General features: G+C 34.4%; 1 protein-coding gene across 5 annotated transcripts in view; it reads left to right on the top strand.

Moving 5' to 3' along the window:
- Window positions 1–448: 448 nt before the first annotated feature.
- The window catches only part of LOC6049979, a 215,151-nt gene continuing 195,025 nt past the window's right edge, over window positions 449–20,574 (top strand). The window contains exon 1 of one of the 5 annotated variants that reach the window (XM_038262873.1): window positions 449–567. The gene's annotated coding sequence lies outside the window, so the exon portion shown is untranslated. Of the gene's footprint in view, window positions 631–689; window positions 876–20,574 lie in introns of those variants that run through there. The other 4 variants (XM_038262872.1, XM_038262871.1, XM_038262876.1 and 1 more) reach the window with 4 other exon arrangements.

Here is a 20,574-nt window from a genome sequence, read left to right on the forward strand (position 1 = left end):
AAACTACAGTAAAACAAAAATTGTTACTTGGGTGACGTTATAAAAAAAATTGGTTTGATTATTCTGATTATATTTACATTTTGTTTTTTGAAGTACTTTTTAATATCTTCCAAAAAGCTATAATCCCTATTTGTTTCTAAACTCTATGTTATTTTATTAAGAAATGATATTTTTGATTAAAAATTCCATCTCACTTATAAAAACAATATTTAAATTTATGGTTTTTTACAAATATGTTTTGTCTTAAAAATTATGCCACGTTTATGGTCGTCTACTCTGCTCCTCCCGCGACAATCATAAGAAGATCCCTTTAAAATACCGGAAAACCCTGCCACTCACTCGCGCGAGCTTCGGCCAAAAGCTCGCTCCCGAATTCCAACACGCTCTTGGCGGCTTCTCTCGCAGTTTTCCCACCAGCCGAGACCAGCAGCAAACCCAGTCCGGTGGAGTCACCAAAAGAGGGTACAAATCTCGGCCAGACTCCGCGCCGAACCGTCAGTCTGGTTCCGACCGTCGAAAGCTTTGGTTTTGGCTGGATTTTCCTCCCTCTTGGTGACTCTCTCGGTGGTGCGTTCGTTTGACCTCTTGGTTGAACAGCTGTTGAAGCAGGGGGGCTGCGTTTGCGGGTGTGTGAGTGTTGTGGGGTGGGGGTCTTTGGGAGGTTGGTGGTTCAAAGCCATCCTTTATTTAAATATTTGGTGAAAAGGAAAAAAAAAGGAAAAGAAAAGGCCGGGAAAAAGTGTGTTCACAGCTGATTAACGTATACTAACACAAATAAAAGCACACAGACAGATTCAGACGCTTACAGAGAGTGTGTTTGGCTTTGGGATTGGAAAAGCTTCAAGAAAAAAAGTGTCGACGACGTCGGCGAGGGGGTGAATATATTTATGGTTTTTTATTTGATTTTTTGTTGTTGCTTTTAGTGTTTATTCAAAGCATTTATTTTAGAAAAGAAAAAATGGAAAAGTGTGAGCTTCGTGGTTGTGGCAAGATTATAAATGTATGGACCGGGAGGAAAAGTTTTGATTCAAAGTGGCAAAGTGTTTGAGGGTTAGCTTGAAAAACTCGTTATCTGTTTTAGAAAGTTTAGCATTCACTGCAACTCACGTTCAGTTTGACTTTCAAAGTGTTTAATAGTTTCGTTTTCAGTGTAAATGTAACCCTCATTCATTAAAACTAATCCTTGCTGGAATTGCTTGTTTACTCAACAAATGGCTTATTCACCCTCCTCCCAACTCTGAATGGACTCTTTGTTGCAACTCGGCAAAATGTCCACCGGTTGGAAAATCGTGCCCAAGAGATGAAAAGCTGAAAAGATAAATAAATATACAGTATCGTCCTTTGCTGTGTGCTTCTGCTTGAACGTGCATGTGTTTGTTGGAAAAGAACATTAACGAATGAAGAATAACTGGCGAAAAAAGAGGATAAAAACAAAGCCGTTTGTGTAAATGTGTGTGTATGTGAGGGAGGTCGATCCTGCAACTGAGAATAATTCAAAAAAGTAGTGACGCGAGGCAAGGAAGAAAGCATTGTCGTAATCATCATAATGGATATTGTTCTTACCTTGCACACACACACGTACATTAGCTGACAGATACTCGGTTGCATAAAGAAGCTGTTTTGAAATCTAAAGAGTATGCAGTACACACTGACTCTCTTCTTATTTTTTATAATTCGAGTTCAGCGACCCCAAATAACATAGTTAAATTTGAGTGTTTGATTATCTGTTAATTTCTCTGATGAATATTTTCAATAGTAGTTGCCGTCATATTGGCCGCCTTTTTGTACTACAAATCCCACATTTCTTGAGAACATTTTTGGAGTCAAATCTCAACGACCCAAAAAGGCAACAAAGGTTCGATTATCCACAATTTTCCAACGGGGACTTCGGATAATCGAGTCTGTATAATGTATGATTAAGGCTACCAACTCTTGCTGAGCCAAAATCCGTATACTTTACCGATATGACACCATTAGGTTTTACGCCGACTCGATTTTTAGGTTAGAAATTTGACAGTTCGGCTGCACTGTTTACATTTTTTGCACGTGTGTCTAAGTAAAATGTGTGTGCGTGTGCGCTCGTGACGTCACGCTGTAAAATCTAATGGTATAACAAAAACTGTCAAGGAATTATTTAGATATGTTAGAAATTTGGGAATTAAAAATATTTTTGCTAAACGTTTAAAAGTTTACGAAATGTCAAGTTTGCTTTTACGAATAATATCGTTGTTAGTATTTTCACGAAAACATTTCTAGAGGTCCTATGAATACAGGCACAACACAAGGTTTTCACAAGCCAAAATTTGATCTTTTATTTAATAAATATGTTTTATAAGGAATTTGAAAAGAACAATCATTGACAATCAAGTTTGAACTGAGGAAAACCCGGAAAATTATGCAAGTTATCCCTTTAAAATCAAACTGACAGTTGAATAAAATTATCTAATAAGAAAAAGCAATGACATTTTTAAAAAGTTGTTAAAATTCCGTACAAATCCGTATTATGCGAATAATTCCGTACAAAAATTTCGGCCTGTTAAAAATCCGCGGAGAAGGTTGAAAATCCGTACGGTATGGAAAAAATCCGTACAGTTGGTAGCCTTATGTATGATCTTATTTAATTTTTACATTTGTTTTGGTATCAATTGGACTGAAAATGGATAAAATTTGTTCAAGATTGGTTAAAATTTGATTTATAGGCTCTTAAAAAATAGAAATTATTGAAATTATTGTTTAACGTTGACCCTCATAAAAATGCGCCAGACGAATGAATTATAGGATTAGGATTGATGATTGTGTTACGCTTTCTTTTATTTAAATTTGAATTTATGCTTGAAATTTGTTTGAAGGGAACAGAAAAGTGTGAAAATGTCAAAATTTGTATCATGTGATATTTGAACTTATTTGAACTAAAAAAAAGGACAAAGATGTGTTTATGGCTAAAAAATAACTCTTTTTATTCAACTTCTTTTGAATTTAGTCAAAAATCGAAAAAAATGTCGGATATGCTCACTTTAAAAAAAAGGATTTCACAGAAATAATTGATACAAAATCTAGATACAGTATGTAAAAAAAAATTACACCCCTTGGGCACTATGCACATATTGAGATGAAACATGTAAACAATGAAAAGTTTGACAGAAACCTAGTACTACGTTTTGAAACTCATGTCGAATATTTTGCTATAAAAAGTTCATGAAAAGATGATTTCCCTAAAAAGTTATATAACAAGCACTATTACAGAAATCAAAAAAGGTGCAAAAAATGTTTATACACCTTTCGAAAAATTAACATAAATATTGTTTTTTTTTTGACAAATCACAATAAATCCAGCCTTCCAACCCAAAATAGGCATCCTTGACTGATTAAAAAAATAATTTGGATTGAATATAAAGTTTACTAAATACTTAGTATAAAAGTTTATATAACTCTGAAAATTCTTTATAAAACTTACCTAAACTTAATTTTGCTAACTTTCAATTTTACTAAATGTTAATATATAACCATAGAATTGCTAAATAAAATACTAAATGCTAATTTGTTTTGATTTCTGAAATAGTATTTGCTATATAACTTTTTAGGGACATCATCTTTTCAAGAGCTTTTTATAGCAAAATTTTCGGCATGAGTTTTTGAACAAACCGTAGTACTAGGTTTCTGTCAACCTTTAAATTGTTTACATGTTTCATCACAAAATGTACATAGTGCCAAAGGGGTGTAAGTATTTTTTTACATACTGTAAGTATAGAAGCTTCAAACTTTTGTCGAAATAAGTTCCATTATACGAAATGGCTGGAAGAAAGGAACTACAAGGAAATTTATGGAAAATACGTGAAAAGACATTGTATTTCTATTGCATCCTCGTTCTCCTTCAAAAATGATCAAATTTTCCTCACAATTTGAGAAACCCTGCTTTAATCCAATGCAAAATTTAATTTTTTGGAGCAATTAGTTTAACCCTCTACTGCTCACATTATTTGTTAGTAAATTTTTATTTTTCCTTTGTTCAGGAGGCCATTTTGAGCAACTTTTATTCTACGAAAAACTTCACTTCTCTTGTTTTATGTTTTAGTTTTTAATTTGCATTTATCTTTATGATTCGTTTATGTTTGTGGCTTGGTTTATCATCTGATTATCATCTGGTTAATGATTACTTTTTCTTTTTGATTTTTTTTATGTTTTTACAGACCTTTTTTTAAAGTTGTTGCATGTTTTTTCACATTTTTTACTATGGAATGAAATTCTACATGTAGGCATAGTCTGGCACAATACAAAAATTACTGCATTCTTATTTTAAAATAAAATATACAAAATGTTGGTGAAAACCGCAGCCAAAATGACATTTTAAAAACATTGACAGGTCACATAAAACAAGTCAAACTTTCAACCCTAAAATTATCTTAAATTTTAAAAGTTCTTCTTTTCAACGTTTTCTTAAAGATCATAAATTGGTTGAAAAATTGATTTTTGGCGTTTTTTAAGATCGTACCTCAGAGGTGAGGTTTGGTTCTAGAGAGTTAACACAGCGAAACCTCTTTTTACGCGGTGCGTTACGTGTTTCTAATTTGTCGATTTCTCTGGAAGAACACAACATTTTTGCAATGTTTCAAAAACAATTTGTACGTTATATTCAGATCTACAAAAACGCTTTTTGACGTTTGCAAAAATATTGTATGGTTTAAGAGAAATCGTCGAAACAAAAAGTTTAACGCCACCGCGTAAAAAGAGGTTTCTCTGTATCATAAAATTTAAATTTAATTCAAACAGCCTATTAAATTGAATGTTTTTTTCCAAGCATACACATTTTTTTAGATTTGTTTTCTTTTTGCCTTTCCTACTAAAGAAAGGTATAGGAGCAATTCCAGCTCAAATCAGGATTTTTTCTGGTTCTTTTGTACCCGACCCTCTCCGATTTCAATGAAAGTTTTTAGACATGTTATCCTAGGCCTATATAAGCCATTTTTGTGTATATGGAGCCAATAGTACTCGAAAACAACATTTAAGAATGGCGTAAGGTATTTAAATATTTTTGTATTTTGTAATTTAAAAATTACTGTATCTAGAAGCCGTTGCGTCGTATCAAAAAGTGGTCAAAGAAAAACTTGTAAGAAATCGGACGGGCTTTCTGAAAAAAATACACTGAAACAAAAATACACGCCACATCTGTGAGATTTTTTGATTTTTAAGTCTAAAACTTAAATTTAAAGGTGATGTCACGATTTTTTTTCGTTCAAAATTTTTGAAGGAATAGCCTGAAATGTTACCACTCCTAAAAAAATACATAAATCATTTACTCAAACAGTTTTTTTGAAAAGTGGTCTAAACGTCAAAATTTTTAAAAACCAGTAGTGGCAATCGATTCCGCAGACAATTTTACATAAAAATCTTTATATTGACCATTGTCCTATGTCTAATCCTTGGGAAGATACAGCGGTTTTGAAAATAAAAATGTTGAAAAAACGGTTTTTTTTGTGGTTTTTGGGAATTTCTATATGACAGACTTGGTTTTTCAGTCTCGTAAATATTTTTACCGGAAAGCTCGTTCAATTTCCCATAAATTTGTCTTTGACAGCATTTCAATTGGATGTAAGGGCTTACAGATATAAGCTCAACTACATTGCTAATAACTGAAAATAGAATATTTTTTTCAGTGTGGTAGAAACCTGGATAGTAAATTTGCTTACGTAAATATAGAAACGATATAAATCAAAAAGCTGTCAAAGGCAAACTTATGGGAAATTGGACGAGCTTTCCGGTAAAAATATTTACGAGACTGAAAAACCAAGTCTGTCATATAGAAATTCCCAAAAACCACAAAAAAAAAACCCGTTTTTTCAACATTTTTATTTTCAACGCCGCTGTATCTTCCCAAGGATTAGACATAGGACAATGGTCAATATGGAGACTTTTATGCAAAATTGTCTGGGGAATCGATTGCCACTACCGGTTTTCAAAAATTTTGACGTTCAGACCACTTTTCAAAAAAACTGTTTTAGTAAATGATTTTTGTATTTTTTTAGGAATGACATACCATCCTACATTTTTCGTCAGTCTTTTGGTAACATTTTAGGCTATTCCCTCAAAAAATTTGAACGAAAAAAAATCGTGACATCACCTTTAAATTTAAGTTTTAGACTTAAAAATCAAAAAATCTCACAGATGTGGCGTGTATTTTTGTTTCAGTGTATTTTTTTCAGAAAGCCCGTCCAATTCCCTACAAGTTTGTCTTTGACCACTTTTTGATACGACGCAACGGCTTCTATATAGAGTAATTTTTAAATTACAAAATACAAAAATATTTAAATACCTTACGCCATTCTCAAATGTCATTATCGAGTGTAACTGGCTCCATATACACAAAAATGGCTTATATAGGCCTAGGATAACATGTCTACAAAGTTTCATTGAAATCGGAGAGGGTCGGGTACAAAAGTACCAGAAAAATCCTGATTTGAGCTGGAATTGCTCATAGGTAGGTTTTACTTTATGGCTGGACGTCATTTTCATCTTCGTAAATAAGACGATACAGCATGAATATTAGTCGGAAAAATTGTCAAAAAATCACACTGCATTGATTTTCGACGCTCTATCGATTCATCTTGACAGAACTCGTCTATCTCCAACCCTCGAATTTTGAGAAAATAAATTCCGTGGAGATCGAGTGATGTTCGCCTGACGATTATCCGATAAAAACTGTCAATATTTTACGTTTAAAATTGTAGTGTTTTGGAAGCCCTGCTAAATAGGTCAAAATAAAAACAATCACTGTCAAACCAGTAGGGAACTACTTTAGTTGGAAACCCAAGAAAAACTGACAGAGTTTAGAGATTTATCTAAATTTTCATGCAATTTGCTAATTTTTATAGAAAAAAATAGTTTTGAGACCGATTTAAACCTTTTTAAAATTTCGACTTTTGCGTAAAATTTCAATTCAACTTGTTTTTATGCAACTGAGTGTGCGAGTAGTGTTGTTGGTTAGAGTTAGAGTTGTGTGAAGGCTTTTGTTTCTGGCACCCGAGGCCCATCATTTTGCGAGTTGGAGGCGCGCAAAAGGACAACGACGTGGGATTCGTGGATGTTGAAGGTATGTACTGGTGATGATGGTGTATGTGTATCGAGTTTGTTGGGGGAGGATTTTTTTTCTAGCAGATGTGACGCAAGGCTGGACGATGTGGGTACTGTGCGCCCGGAGAAGAAGAAGAAGAAGAAGGAAGGAGAAATATGTATGAATGAAGTTGATTCACTGAATGGTGCTTCTTGAGTATACCAAGCTTTGGGAGCAGGGTATTCAGTGAAATGAGTTGCTCTGAATTAAATTTGCTTTTCATTATATGGGAAGGATGTGTTTCATTATGTGTGTCAGTTTAGTTTAGCAGAATTTCACTACCTTCTTGAATAGAATTTGACCTTTTAAGAACATGGACAGTTAAGAAAGTTTGGTTCTTGTTTTTAATTTGATTATTTAGATATTTTAGTTAGTTTAGCCGAGCAAAGCAGTGGGGGAAGGATTTATGTTTCAAGTAAGACAATGTCCTTTCTATAGCATTGATGCTCGGCAGGCATGACAGAGGATTTTTTACAAGTCTGTTTTTGTTTCAAGAAATTTGATGGAATGTTTAATGGTGATAAATGATCATTTATCAAATTTAAAATCAAATTAAAGTGAAAATTATCAGAAAAATGACTATTTCTGGAAGAGATTAAATGTCGGTTGAATTGAGGCTTCAAATTCAAAGCCATAAAAATGCATTTTTCCATAATTCAGCAGCTGTGAATTTGTGGCTTTCCGACAATCCCCAACACACATGCAACAGTTTTTTTGTGGTGGAAGCAATTATTAAATTGTGCTGTGGTGTGAGAACACAAAAAAAATCCTGATGAATTTTTAACACTCGTGACAATCAAATCCCAATTGAACCATCGCCAGAATCGCAGAAGACTCACTCCACAGTCCACACGCACGCACGCACACACTTGTGCAAATGGCAAAAATAAACAAATAAAACTTTTTGGCCACAGATCTCATCAAATCGGAATTTTCCCTCATTTATCACCCGTCAGCAGCTGGAAACAGCCACAGACACAAACCCACACACACAGACAAACACGTGGCGGCTGATGCTGTTTATCAACCGCCATCATTTCAATTTGCTGTCAGTGTGGGAAGGATCATGGTGTGCCCACACACAAACACACATGGAAAACAGCCTACTTGTAGATGCCGTCACGGTTTGATGTGACGTGCTGGCAAAAAAAACAGCAGCAAAAAAAAAACAAAGATAAACCGACAAATCATAACAAAAACATGACAGAAAGCACTTTATGTGGGCTCTGCCGGCTGGTTTTATTTTTATTTCCTCTCGTCAAGCTTGACAGCTAATTCTGAGCATGAAGTGACGTTCCGCTGAGGATTACTTATTATTATTATTATCATTCCAAGGAAATTGGAAGCTTTCCCATGCGGGATGTGTATGTGGTCTTCATGGGCTGAGATTTTGCAATAAGTACACCCACGGGAATGGAATGCGGCAGAGGTTGTCATATGCAGCTCTTCGTGCGTAAAGTGATATCCTTTCTGTTAGGACAGGCATGTTCAACAATTTTGTCTTATATATCTAGATTAATTTTTCAAAAGGTCCTATCTGCATAGGAAACCCATAATGGATAGGTTATTTTGAAAATGTAATCTAGATATAGAAGAAATGTTCCCCATTATGATTACAAAGCAAAAAAGCAGTAATCATTGAAGTTTTAGCGATGAGCTATCATTTAACATCAAAATTTGGTACCCAAAAAAGTATAGTATAGTATTATCGCAATTTTAGTGAAAATCAATTTGTTTCCCGTCCGACTTGTTTAATAAACACAAATATTTTCAGGCTCTCTGATTCAGAGAAAATTATTCGTATTGCGCGGCCTCCGTACAATCGCGAAATATCACTTTATTGAACTGAATATAATTTTTCCTGTCATTCTGGAGAAACGAAACGGCCAACTTTTCCCTATCAAAAGTAACATTTTGCAATATTTTTTGTTTTGAACGGGGAATTTACTTAACATATGGCTGTTTGACATACAGTGGACTCTCTCGTTCTCGATATTGAAGGGACCGTTGAGAGCGGGAGTTATCAAATTATAGAACGAAAAATCAAAGCAATCTATTTGAAGGGACTGAAAAATTTATTGACAGCTGGAGCAATATTGATATCGAGAAGATCGACAGCCAGAGATTCCACTGTATAAACTCCATTTAAACAGCGCACAGTGGGCGAAATGGAACCCAAAGGTTCCCTGGTATGAGAAATGGTGTTTCTTATGTAAAAAAATCCGGGGAGTCGATTGGTTATAGTTTCATCCACCGCACGAAACGGCAAAGGGTCCATTTTGCCCCAATTCCTCTTTTTTTACATTTTATCTTAAAAATGCACTTACCTTATGTGAAAATGTCCCAGAAATCCAGTAAAAATAACCACTTGCACCGCAAAAATCATCTAGGATCCGTTTAACCCCAATTCCGCTATAAAAGCATTTTTGGCCGTTTTTAAATGTTACGTCAGATTTAAAAAATCTAAAAATATTTTTATCGTAAAGATCAGACAATTTTACATAAGAATGACAATTCGCACTTGATAGTTTGACAAATTTATGTTGATAAAAATAAAAATTATGTTAAAGGCAGTTTATTCTGCATTTGGCCTACGACTGATTCTTCAATCTTTTTATTTAGTTTAATTTCTATATCAACATAAATGTGTCAAACTATCAAGTGCAAATTGTCATTCTTATGTAAAATTGTCTGATCTTTACGATAAAAATATTTTTAGATTTTTAAAATCTGACCTAACATTTGAAAACGGCCAAAAATGCTTTTATAGCGGAATTGGGGTTAAACGGATTCTAGATGATTTTTGCGGTGCAAGTGGTTATTTTTACTGAATTTCTGGGACATTTTCATTTAAGTTAAGTGCATTGTGGATGGCCGCATGAAGCCTCCGCTTTAAATACAGACCATAGATTTTTAAGATAGAATGTAAAAAAAGAGGAATTGGGGCAAAATGGACCCTTTGCCTATTCGTGCGGTGGATGAAACTATCACCAATCGACTCCCCGGAATTTTTTACATAAGAAACACCATTTCTCATACCAGGGAACCAGCCGCGTTCAATTAATTCCGATTTTGGGTTCCATTTCGCCCACTGTGCAGCGTTTTACGGGATTGCAAAAAATGTTGTAAGCAACTCGTTACATAACTTAATTTTTTCGGCACTCGTCCAATTTATCTAACTCGGTGAACCTCGTTAGAAAAATGTACGACTCGTGCTGAAAAAAATCTCTTTTTGCAGCATGTTTCATTAACTACTATTTGACTACCTGATCTTGAATCCAATCAAAAATTCAGTGGATTTTTCCCGAAAGTTCATTTTACCAAATATGGGAACAAAAAAAGAACTCAACATAAGTTTGAAAAGTAAAATGGAACCTTCGTGATTGATAAAAGCTCTTAGAAAATAATTTTACAGTATTTGCACAAAGTGATTTCATGCAGTTTATATTGAGATTCAGAATATGTGGTTGATGAAAACAATACGCAGCCGCATTTCATTTATATTTATATTTATTTTTAAATTTTTAATTTAAAATCCTTTAAAAAAGATTCCTAAATTTATGACAAACGGGCGTCGCAAAAAACCACGTTTTATATTAGAGCAGTTCTCTCAGATTTCGGTAATTCGTTGTTTTTTGTATTTTTTAATCCGACTGAAACTTTTTTGGTGCCTTTTTTCATTAGTTTGTCCATATAATTTTCCATACAAATTTGGCAGCTGGTCATACAAAAATGATTTATGAAAATTCAAAAATCTGTATCTTTTGAAGGAATTTTTTGATCGATTTGGTGTCTTCGGCAAAGTTGTAGGTATGGATATGGACTACAATGAAAAAAAATTATGCACGGTAAAAAAAATTGGTGATTTTTTATTTAACTTTTTGTCACTAAAACTTGATTTGCAGAATTTTTTTTTAAAATTTTTTAATTTTTTGATATGTTTTAGAGGATATCAAATGCCAACTTTTCAGAAATTTCCAGGTTGTGCAAAAAATCTTTGAGCGAGTTAAGAATTGTTGAATCAATACTAATTTTGTCAAAAAATCGAAAAATTGTTCAACTTTATTTTTCGATGTAAAATCAAATTTGCAATCAAAAAGTATTTTGGTGAACTATTGATAAAAGCACCGTTTTCTAGTAAAATCCATTTTAGGTGACTTTTTTGAAAATAGTCGCAGTTTTTCATTTTTTTTAAAATTAGTGCACATGTGTGCCCACTTTCCAATTTTTTTAAACCAAGACTATCATTTCAAAAGGGCCAAACGTTCAATATTACGCCCCTTTAAAATGTTAGTCTTGGTTTAAAAAAATTGAAAATATTCATTTCGAAAAGATCGAGAAATTTCACGAATGTTTCATATGTTAGCATTGAAAATCGGACCATTAGTTACTGAGATATCGTCACCAAAAAATAGATTTAACTAGAAAACGGTGCACTTTATCAAAATTTCACTGGAATACTTTTTGATTGCAAATTTGATTTTACATCGAAAAATTAAGTTGAAAATTTTTTGCGACCAATTTTTCAATTTTTTGAAAAAATCAGTGTTGATTCAAAAATTCATAACTCGCTCAAAGATTTTCTGCACAACCTGGAAATTTCTGAAAAGTTGGCATTTGATGTCCTCTAAAACATATCAAAAAATAAAAAAAATAAAAAATAGTGTTTTTTTTTTGCAAATCAAGTTTTAGTGACAAAAAGTTAAATAAAAAAATCACCAAATTTTTTTACCGTGTATTATTTTTTTCCAGTGTAGTCCGTATCCATACCTACAACTTTGCCGAAGAAACCAAATCTATCATGAATTCCTTCAAAAGATACAGATTTTTGTATTTTCTTTTATCATTTTTGTATGGCCAGCTGCCAAATTTGTACGGAAAATTATATGGAAAAACTAATGATGCAAAATGGCTTCTTTTGGCATACCGAAGGCACCAAAAAAGTTTTAATCGGATTAAAAAATACAAAAATTAAAATTTAAGAAAAAAAACGATTTCGTAGAGAATTGTTCATAAGGAACACACTTTGATATAATAAAATGAAATAGTTTCTTGATTTTTTACGAATTTCTCTCTACAAGCAGTCTCAAAAAGCTTTCCGTCAAAATTGATGTCAATTGCTGTCAAAAGGTTTGGAAACATACTTTTAATGGGAGTAATTTAAAATGGAATTCACCACTTTTATTTTTCTACAATGGCTGTATTTTGACACTGAAGAGACAACAATTGATTATTTAAAAAAAACTAAATTTTTCGGAAACAAATTTTCTAAAAGATAATGGTATTATTTTTTACGGTAAAATTTTACCAACTCTCACAAAATCGGGATGAGTTGTCCCGACCCCTCTTCAATTTGCGTGAAACTTTGTCCTAAGGGGTAACTTTTGTCCTTGATCACGAATCTGAGGTCAGTTTTCGATATCTCGTGACGGAGGGGCGGTACGACCCCTTCCATTTTTGAACATGCGAAAAAGAGGTGTTTTTCAACAATTTGCAGCCTGAAACGGTGATGAGATAGAAATTTGGTGTCAAAGTGACTTTTATGTAAAATTGTACGCCCGATTTGATGCTCGCTCAGAATTCCGAAAAAAACGTTTATTTTTATCAGAAAAAAGACACTAAAAAAGTTTTAAAAATTCTCCCATTTTCCGTTACTCGACTGTTAATTTTTTTGGAACTTGTCATTTTAAGGAAAATTTAATGTACATCTACTCCGAATTTTCAACTTATTCGAGTAAATTTAAGAAAAACATGCCTTTTTCGAATGATGAGGCATGAAAGGGGTCATGTCGCTCCTATGTCACAAATTCTTGAAAAATATACCTTAGAATGATCAGGGACCAAAATTGCTTAATTGTATTCTAATCTAATGGTAGAATTTAAGAAAGTTACTATTTTTTCCAAGTCACATCTAAGTCTCGTTTATAACTTGGGAACATTAAAGTAACACCATCCTCCCCCACATGGCAGCAACATCTAAAGTACATTTCCCTCCCTTTGCAACACTGCTCTGCTGCAAGCGCTGCATCATGCAAAACATTTCGCTTTGACGTTGTTTGCACGGGGGTTGGTCGTCGTGTTCCCTCATTTCGTTGGAACTCTTCCTTTCTCTAGGTCTGAGTTTGGCTGGGGTTTTCCCGCGGCAGAAAAGCCTGTCACACACGTTTCGCATCTTGACTTTTTTCGTTCCACCCGGTTCGAGGTTTCGAGGGAGGAAAAAAAAGCAAACAAGACAAAGAACAAGAGTCGAGCTTTCAAGGAGTTTTGAGTGAAAATGGGAAAGTCGACAATGTGGGTGCACTAGGCGACGATAGAGAAAGATATACCTACCTTCACACACAACGACACAAGCAAATAAAGACGGTGAGAGTGAAAAACCGTGAAAGGATGAAATCGAGAGCTTTGAGAGGCTTTCTAGCGAATACACACATCTACGGTGGAAAAACGCATATAGATGATGGCGGTATTATACGTACAGCGCCAAGTGCCTGTTTGTGAATACATCTTTGAATGGGATATGCTACTCTGCTCCAATTTTTTTTTATCTTGTAAAAGCCATTGTTGGTTTCTGTTTCTGAAGCAGGTTTGTTGTGAAGTTTGTTAAATTATTTCAACCCGTTATCGTGATGTTTTTTGGTTGAGCGTTGCAATAGCTTTAGAATCAAGGCAGCAATTTGTGAAAAAGGTATTTAAATACTTGAAAACAAAAATTGAAATGGAATTTCTTTGGAATACAAAAACATAATGACTTAATACGGGAAATTCGAAAATTCTAACTCCATCCTATTTGAAAATTTTAACTATTTAAACAACTTATTTTGTAAAACGGTTGATGGAACCTTCCTTGCTCACTTCCTATTTAGCTATTTGTCACTTGATTTCAGCTGAAAACGCTTTTTATCAGCATGTATGTCAAAGTGCTGATATTTACATAAGAGGCACGATGGAGTTAGATGCAGTTTCCCTTATTTCAACAAAAGTTGAAGTTTCTGATATGGAGCAATTCTCTACCAAAACCGGAAATGTATTTTATTTGTATTTTTTTATTTGGCTCAAACTTTGTCGGGGCCTTCCCTATGACCAAATAAGCTGTTTTGTATCATTGGTTCACCCATACTATTCAGAAAAAAATTGTACACGGTACACGGTGTTTTATGTTTTATTGAACAAAAAGTAATTTTAGGAAAAAATCATATTTTTTAAGTCGCTGTATTTCAGCAACCAAAGGTTCAATCTTCATTGTCTCTTAGAAAATTTGATAAATTTTCTGAACTTTAAAAAATATATTTTCTATTTAACCCCAATGTATTCTATTCAGTGCAAAAATGTAAAACAATTTGAAGTAAATAAATGAATGTGAACAGTAAATAATGATAAGAAAAATACAACAAAGATGAAGAGCATTTAGCCATACCACTTAGACTGTAAAAGGAATGTTATTATTATAAGAATGTTCAATAAAGATTTATTCAATTTCAAAATTTCTATCGGTGAAAATTGCGTTTTTTTAAATTTTATGTTTTTTGATTTTTGGTACGGATTTTTAATTTATCTGGCCTTATAGGTGGTTCGATCTTTAAAAAACATTTTTTATTACCAATTTGTAGAGAAATTTCCTTCCTCAAAAACGCTGTTTAGGGTTTGTAAATCCGTTTTGATTGTCAAAAGATATTCCACTTTAAAGACAACCATATTTTTTTCTGATTTTTGAGTGACAAACATTGTCCCAGAGGTTCAAGGTCAAACGAAGTTCGCATAAAAGACGGAGATATCTCGGTTTATAATATTTTGTTCCAGCCACGCTGTGACACATCTATCCAGTTGTTTTGCAATCAGAAGTTTCCAAAATTTCCAAGTACAGTCCAGATTTGATTATCCGAAGTTCGATTTTTCGAAGTGTTGTATGGGATTTCGGATAATCGAATCATGAACAAAAAACATTTTTTGCGTATTTTTTTCATTTTCTTGTTTTTAACATAAAATTCGAGTTGACTGAGAAAAAAACACAGGACAAGCAATAGAAGTTGTGCAAGTGAAAGTTAACCCTCTAAGACCCAACCCCTTTTCTACACGGGCTTCGAACTAAAAAGTCGTCGATTTTTTTTAAAACCATTGGAAAATAGAACTAAAATTTTAAGAATACCGTTAAACGGGGTGACTTTGATAGCAGGGGTGACTTTGATTGGTTTGAGATTTTTACGCAAAATGTATAGTACAAATTAAATACGTACGGAATGGTTTGGAATCATACTGACCGTGGTAGAGAAGTGTTCAAAGTATCTCAAGTAAAACTTTTTATAAAATTTTGAAATGTTTAAATAGTTAGTTAACTGTAATTAAGAAAATGTTGATTGAAAGCACTTGTTTCAAACTTCTCAAAGTGTCTTCATTTTCTCAATGAACATGATTTTAAATCGGAAAACGGAATGCATTTTCGAAATCTTTGGACAATTTTACACTGGGAGATGGTGAAATAAGTTTGTAAATAATAAATAATATGTGTTTTTGAAATACAATTAAAAAAAAACACCCAAATTTATAAGCTAACAAATTTCATGTAAATTATGAATTTTTGCTATTCATGTTTCGAATTCGGTTTCATTTGCAATATAAATCGATATATTCATAAACGAAACTAGTTTCAATGACTTTCGAAAAAAAACGATTTTTTAATAATTTTAACTAAAATTTATAAATATTTTGTTAAAAAGCTTATAAACTTAGTTAACTAAATATAAACGTAGATTTTTTCTTAAATACCAAATCAGCAACCTTAGTGTTGGTACATTTGACGTAAAAATAAAGCTTGAACACCTTAAACCTGATTTTAACAAGAAAAATTATAACTATCAAAGTCACCCCGGAATTAACACTAAGAATCTTTAACGTAACTATTTTTTCCAAACACTATTGAAAAAACTCTTTTTTTCATAAATAGTGCATGGACTTTGCGTGGCCTACCCCAGTACATGTTTAAAAAATAAGAATCTTGAGAAAAACCTTACCACTTGGAAAATATTCCAAAAATAACATAACCTAATTACGGTATGTTTTTTGACGTGACTTTGCAAAAGTTTTTGAAAAAAGTATTGTTCTGCTGTTTTCAAAAGTTTCTGTACTATAATTTTTTGGCGATAAAAAGTTAGTAGTTTTATGTTCAATTTCGACTAATGTAAAAAGTCCACTATTTTTTCTCTACAGAAAATCTCTCATAACAAAGTTTTTAAGCTGATTTCACGTTAATATTAAGAAGACGTATCTGTTGCAAGGATAAGATGAAAAAAGGCAAAAGAATGGTATTACGGATGATAAGTATGAATGAGTGCGGAGGTTGGAACATTTTGATGAGTTTCAAGAAATATTATAGGTTTGAATCAATTGAATTGTGTTGACAACAAATTTTTGTTTGAAGTAGGTTTTTTATGCAAAAATAAAGTATTCCAACGTTAGTTATTCATGATAAACACATTCACAATTTCCAGAACACAAATAAACTCCATCTTCTTCTCCTTCAATTCTCCGCTATCAAAGGAATAAGATAATTTATTTGTACAACATAATCTGTGCTTCCGTTTTAATGTGCTCGTTTTTCCCACGAATCCCATCAGCCACGGCTTCGTCGTCTGCGTCTTACTTTGGCAGAGACTTTGCAAACGACAAACAAATGAAGTCATACCGTACGCCCCTCTCAACTCGCACACACACACTCCCCTTACTTTTCCACGCCGAAGCTTTGCTATGGGTGCATAACTTTAGGGGCTTTCCAAATCTGGCAACAGATGGCGCTTTAAAAGCAGTTTGATTAGTTTTGCACCGCGCAGCTGGCATTTCGTCAAAAGTTTCGTAACTGCGAGTTGAGAATTGAGTCAAGCTGTGTGTGAGTGTTTCGTAGTCGATTTCGTTTTAAAAATTTACATTGAATCAATAAACACGTGACAGGTGTCGGAGTTTGTTCGGAACAGAGGAACAAAGGAAGGAATAAATCATGTTACCTTCCTGGAACGACCTCTGAACCACTGGAGTTTCAATCTTTGGTTCGAATTTCTCACAACCTGCCAGAAAAAAAGGGACAATCCCTAACCCAGTGTAAGTCGGTTAGTTTCTGTTGTTCTGGAGGAAAAGCTAATTTCCTGGTCTGCTTCCTCTGTGGGGGTCCGAAATTTGTATGTGAGAGTCAAAGTATGGTCGAACAAGTGATAACAGATGTTATCCGTCCGGTGTAGTATTTGCGGGGTTGGTTGGCTGGCTGATGGACCATTGGTCTGGTGTGACGAAAATCGAAACAGACCCGAAAATCCCCAAGAAGCGTTTAAAAAGTGAGCTCGACTGGGACGCTGGTCGCAAAAAGGTGCCTGTCCGAGTTTGGGACTGGGATCACCTTGGTTTCGATGGTGTGGGAGCTGGTGGAAAAGAGAATAAAATCTCAGAACAGGGGATGGTTGTGAAAATCTGTCTTTGGATTCAATGAAAAGTCGTTGTCGTTGTAGTGAAGTATTCTGTCTTACAGGAAAAACTAACTAAATCCACCTATGTGGTTGATGCCTTCCTCACTTTTTACCAAAAATGGGTATATGAGTGGTTTCATCATTTTTTTAGATCCAGAAAAAAGAACACAATGTATAACTTATGTGGTTATAACTCGAGACAGGGTTACCAGATCTTCAATGTTTTGGACTCATTGGAAAAGCCTTTCAATTACCTAACCAACGATGGGTCGGATGATGGATCAGGACATTGTTTACATACATTTAAGTGAGATCCGGCTTCAAAAAAGTACATAAATATTACTTAAGTGGTCATAACTCAAGACAGGGTTGCCAGATCTTCAATGTTTTGGACTCATTGGAAAGGCCTTTCAATTACCTAACCAACGATGGGTCGGATGATGGATCCAGACATAGTTTACATACATTTAAGTGAGATCCGGCTTCAAAAAAGTACATAAATATCACTTAAGTGGTCATAACTCGAGACAGGGTAGCCAGATCTTCAATGTTTTGGACTTTTTGGAAAGACCTTTCAATTACCTAACCAACGATGGGTCGGATGATGGATCCGGACATAGTTTACATACATTTAAGTGAGATCCGGCTTCAAAAAAGTACATAAATATCACTTAAGTGGTCATAACTCGAGACAGGGTTGCCAGATCTTCAATGTCTTGGACTCATTAGAAAGGCCTTTCAATTACCTAATCAACGACGGGTCGGATGTTGGATCCGGACATAGTTTACATACATTTAAGTGAGATCCGGCTTCAAAAAAGTACATAAATATTACTTAAGTGGTCATAACTCAAGACAGGGTTGTCAGATCTTCAATGTCTTGGACTCATTGGAAAGGCCTTTCAATTACCTAACCAATGGTGGGTCGGATGATGGATCCAGACATAGTTTACACACATTTAAGTGAGATCCGGCTTCAAAAAAGTACATAAATATCGCTTAAGTGGTCATAACTCGAGACAGGGTAGCCAGATCTTCAATGTTTTGGACTTTTTGGAAAGACCTTTCAATTACCTAACCAACGATGGGTCGGATGATGGATCCGGACATAGTTTACATACATTTAAGTGAGATCCGGCTTCAAAAAAGTACATAAATATTACTTAAGTGGTCATAACTCAAGACAGGGTTGCCAGATCTTCAATGTCTTGGACTCATTGGAAAGGCCTTTCAATTACCTAACCAATGATGGGTCGGATAATGGATCCAGACATAATTTACACACATTTAAGTGAGATCCGGCTTCAAAAAAGTACATAAATATCGCTTAAGTGGTCATAACTCGAGACAGGGTTGCCAGATCTTCAATGTTTTGGACTTATTGGAAAGGCCTTTCAATTACCTAACCAACGATGGGTCGGATGTTGGATCCGGACATAGTTTACATACATTTAAGTGGGATCCGGCTTCAAAAAAGTACATAAATATTACTTAAGTGGTCATAACTCAAGACAGGGTTGCCAGATCTTCAATGTCTTGGACTCATTGGAAAGGCCTTTCAATTACCTAACCAATGATGGGTCGGATGATAGATCCAGACATAGTTTACACACATTTAAGTGAGATCCGGCTTCAAAAAAGTACATAAATATCGCTTAAGTGGTCATAACTCGAGACAGGGTAACCAGATCTTCAATGTTTTGGACTTTTTGGAAAGACCTTTCAATTACCTAACCAACGATGGGTCGGATGATGGATCCGGACATAGTTTACATACATTTAAGTGAGATCCGGCTTCAAAAAAGTACATAAATATCACTTAAGTGGTCATAACTCGAGACAGGGTAGCCAGATCTTCAATGTTTTGGACTTTTTGGAAAGACCTTTCAATTACCTAACCAACGATGGGTCGGATGATGGATCCGGACATAGTTTACATACATTTAAGTGAGATCCGGCTTCAAAAAAGTACATAAATATTACTTAAGTGGTCATAACTCAAGACAGGGTTGCCAGATCTTCAATGTCTTGGACTCATTGGAAAGGCCTTTCAATTACCTAACCAATGATGGGTCGGATGATGGATCCAGACATAGTTTACACACATTTAAGTGAGATCCGGCTTCAAAAAAGTACATAAATATCGCTTAAGTGGTCATAACTCGAGACAGGGTTGCCAGATCTTCAATGTTTTGGACTTATTGGAAAGGCCTTTCAATTACCTAACCAACGATGGGTCGGATGATGGATCCGGACATAGTTTACATACATTTAAGTGGGATCCGGCTTCAAAAAAGTACATAAATATCACTTAAGTGGTCATAACTCGAGGCAGGGTTGCCAGATCTTCAATGTCTTGGACTCATTGAAAAGGCATTTCAATTACCTAACCAACGATGGGTCGGATGATGGATCCGGACATCGTTTACATGCATATAATTGAGATCCGGGTATTTGTGAAAACACATTTTTATACATAACTTTTGAACTACTTATCAAATTTTCAAACAATTCAATAGCGATGTATGGGACTCTAAACCAAGTCGAATGCAACTGGTTTGATCAAAATCGGTTCAGCCAGTGCTGAGAAAACTCAGTGAGAATTTTGGTCACATACATACATACACACACACATACACACACACATACACACACACATACACACACACACACACACACACACACACACACAGACATTTGTTCAGTTTTTGATTCTGAGTAGATATGTATACATGAAGGTGGGTCTAGGAGCTTTTAATAGAAAGTTCATTTTTAGAGCAGGATTATAGCCTTACCTCAGTGAGGAAGGCAAAAGGTTCAAAGGGCCTCGGAAGTTGATCTCCAGGTTCTCTGGGACATTGGAAGCAGTGAGACCGGGACTGATTTATTATTTCATAATCCATGAAAAAGATTATACTTTTCCATAATTCCGCCCAGACAGAATAATTTTTAAAAGGTATTTTCAGAAATACAAAATTGTTAAATCATTGCTAAGTAAATTACAGACTGCGGTTTTTTTTTAAA

The sequence above is a fragment of the Culex quinquefasciatus genome, chromosome 3 (assembly GCF_015732765.1).
Source record: "Culex quinquefasciatus strain JHB chromosome 3, VPISU_Cqui_1.0_pri_paternal, whole genome shotgun sequence".
In the NCBI taxonomy this organism is placed as follows: domain Eukaryota; kingdom Metazoa; phylum Arthropoda; class Insecta; order Diptera; family Culicidae; genus Culex; species Culex quinquefasciatus.